The following is a 3,310-nucleotide window of genomic DNA, read 5'->3' as shown; positions in this document are numbered from 1 at the left end:
ACTGCATTCTCTATGCTGTGTTCCCCATTCCTGTGGCCATCCATCAGCTACTAATTTGTACTTCTTTAACCCTTCTCCCCAATCTTCCAGCCCCCAAACCTCCTGCCCCTCTTTCCATCACCAAATTGTCCACTATATTTGTGAGTCTGTTTTTTATTAATTTGTTCTTTTTATTCCTTAGATTCCTCATATAAGTGAAATCATATAGTGTTTATCATTCTCTGTGTGACTTAAATACCTCCTAGGTCCATCAGAGCAATATCTTTTTCCATCCTCTTCTTTTTAGTCTGTGTGTGTCTTTTAATCTGAAGTGAGTCTCTTTGTAGGCAGCATATGTAGGGATCTTGTTTTCTTATCCATTCAGCCACTCTATCTTTTGGTTAGAGCATTAATTCTTTTCCATTTGAGGTATTTGTTGATAGGAATGTAGTTGTTACCGTGCTTTATTCTTGTTTTTGATACATGTTTTTTCTTCTTAAAGAAGTCTCTCCAACATTTCCTTTAATACTGGCTTAGTGATAATAAATTCCTTTAGCTAATTTTTGTCTGGGAAGCTCTTTATCTTTCCTTCAACTCTAAATGATAGCTTTGCTGGATAAATTGTTCTTGGTTGTAGATCCTGGGTCTTCATCCTGTCAAATATTTTTTGCCAAGCCCTTTTGTTCTTCATAGTTTCTTTTGAGAAATTAGCTGCCAGTCTTATGTGTGTTCTCTTATAAGTAACTGTTTTTCACTTGCTGCTTTTAATATTCTTTCTTTGTATTTAAACTGCGGCATTTTAATTATGATGTGTCTTTGTGTGGGCCTCTTTGGATCCCTGGTTTTTGGAATTCTCTGAGCTTCCTGGGGTTTTATGTCCATTTCCTTCACCAGATTCGGAAAACTTTCCATCATTATTCCTTCAAACAGCTGTTCAACATCTTGATTTTCTTCAGTTACACCGATCAGATGGATATTTGGACCCTTAATAGTGTCCCATATTCTCCTTAATTATCATTAGAGTCTTGGCATCTTATCTCTTACTATTCTGATTGTGTGTCCTTGGCTTTCTTGTCCTCTGGATAAGGCATTTGATCCTCTTCTTTATTCACTTTGTTTATTTCTTTGTTTATTCCATTTAATATACTTCTCATCTCAGATAATATGTTATTCATTTCAGACTTGTTCCCTTTTATAATTTCCATTTCCATTTTTATGGGGTTTTTTTTTGTTGTTCTTATCTCTTTATTGAAGTTCTCTACACTTCCCAAAAGTTCATTTGGCATCTTTATAACCAGTGTTTTGAACTCTGCATCTGTTAGATTACTTGACTCCATTATATCTGGATCTCTGTTCTGTTCTCTCATATGGCTTCCACTTCTTCGTCTTCCCATTTTAGCTGCCATTCTATGTCTGTTTCTGTGTACTAAGCAAAGCTCCTAAGTCTCCCAGTCTTATTAGTGTGGATTTGAGAAGTAGGTGTCCAGTGGTACAGTCCAGAGAGGGATTCAGCTGCAGGCCAAATTTAGCCCAAGCCTCTACCCCTTTTGAGCCACCTGTTAAGATTCAGCAAGCGATCCACAGATGCTGTGCTTATAGTCACCTCAAAAGGCCACACCAGAAACCGAGGCCAGCTGCCTCCAGTGTGAGGCTAGGTGCTGCTCAGCAATGAACACCTGACTGGCTGAAGATATACCTGGATGTGGCTTGGGTGGGGCCATGAGTTGGGGGAGATGAGGTTTCAGGGAATCCTCTGGGCAGAGCGACCTCTGTTATCCAGTTTGATGACATCACAGCTATGACGCTGTGTCTGGTGCACTGGCAGTGGGGAGGACTCAACAGGGAACAATGGATACCACAAGCACTTTTGTAGCCAGCCAGTCTTGCCTCAGCCCTCACTCCAACAATGTCTCCCTGTAAGTCCCTGGTGTGCCTTGTGCACAGATGAATCAGCACTGTTGCTCAGCGTGAGCACCAGAGCTACTCAGCTTCTCTAGTCCAAGTAGCCCTGCATCCTCACCCCATTCTACCTTCTGCCATTGCAGAGTGCTTTCTTGGATTTCTCCCTAGTCATATGGCTTGTTCATCCCAGGCAAATTTTCCTTGCTGCTGCTCCTTGTTTCTGTCACAACTTTGATTTGGTCGCCAGAGGAATGAACAGAGCCTCTATCATCTACGTCATTTTTTTTTTCCTCCCTAGACTGAGTCTTATGAAGGCTCAACTTAAAACCAACATAACGCCTGTTTGGATTAAGATAGGGTTTCTCAACCTTGGTGTTATAAACATTTGTAGCCATATAATTCTTTGTTGTGTCAAAGGGGTAGGGAGGGGAGAGTTCTTGTGTACTATAGATGGTTTAGCCTCATTCCTAGCTTCTACTTACTAGGTGCCAGTCTAATCTCAGTTGTAAAAAAACAAAAGTACCCTACATTTTGCCTAATGCCCTATAGAGGGCAAATTTGCTCCCATTGAGACACATTGGATTCATGTAATTAACCTATATATTAATCTAATAGTAAGATGGATGAACCTTATTTTGGGGAAGCCTATACAATTTAAAATTTTTAATAAAAATAATTATAATTTAAAGGAAAATCAATAGAAATGCCTAAAGATAGAAATATTTTATCAAAAAATAAGAGGAAAAAAAGATAGATAACTAAAATACAAGCAGAGATTATCCAGACTATGAAAATAAATAAAAATAACATTGTAATTATAGTGATTAGTATGTTCAAAATAATAGAAGAAAAAACGTAGTAAATAGGCTTTAAAAAGTAGAGGATTTTAACAGAGAATTGGAATCCACTTAAAAAAATTAAATGAGAATTCTAGAATTGAAAAAATCTAAAATCATAATTTATTAGATGGGTATAAAATCAGATGAAACACTGGAGAAGACTAAAGAGTGAACTGGAGTTCAACTCAATAGATAATACTCAAATTGAAATGCAAATAGGGAAGAATGGAAAATATAGAAAAGGACATTAGAGATAGGTGAGGTTGAATGAAAATGTCTAACAGATTTGTGATTGAAGTCCAAGTAGCATAGGGAAAAGGGGAATGGGAGAAATGCAATATTTGAAGAGATAGTTCCCAAAAAGGTTTACAAACTAATAAAAGACATCAGTCCACATATACAAAAACTCTGTGTACCACAACAGAATAAAGACCAGTAAAAGACCCAAACACATCTATGCAAGAAAGATAAAAATAAGATATAAAGAGAAAATCTTAGAAGCATCTGGGGTGAGGAAGCACGTGTTGATTTGAAAGGAACAACCACAGGACTGACAGCATTTTTTTAACAGAAATGTGGAAGCCAGAGGA

The sequence above is a fragment of the Pteropus vampyrus genome, unplaced genomic scaffold (genome assembly GCF_000151845.1).
Source record: "Pteropus vampyrus isolate Shadow unplaced genomic scaffold, Pvam_2.0 Scaffold533, whole genome shotgun sequence".
Lineage (NCBI taxonomy): Eukaryota > Metazoa > Chordata > Mammalia > Chiroptera > Pteropodidae > Pteropus > Pteropus vampyrus.
The sequence above is the reverse complement of the archived record's forward strand: the minus strand, read 5'-3'. Positions refer to the sequence as shown.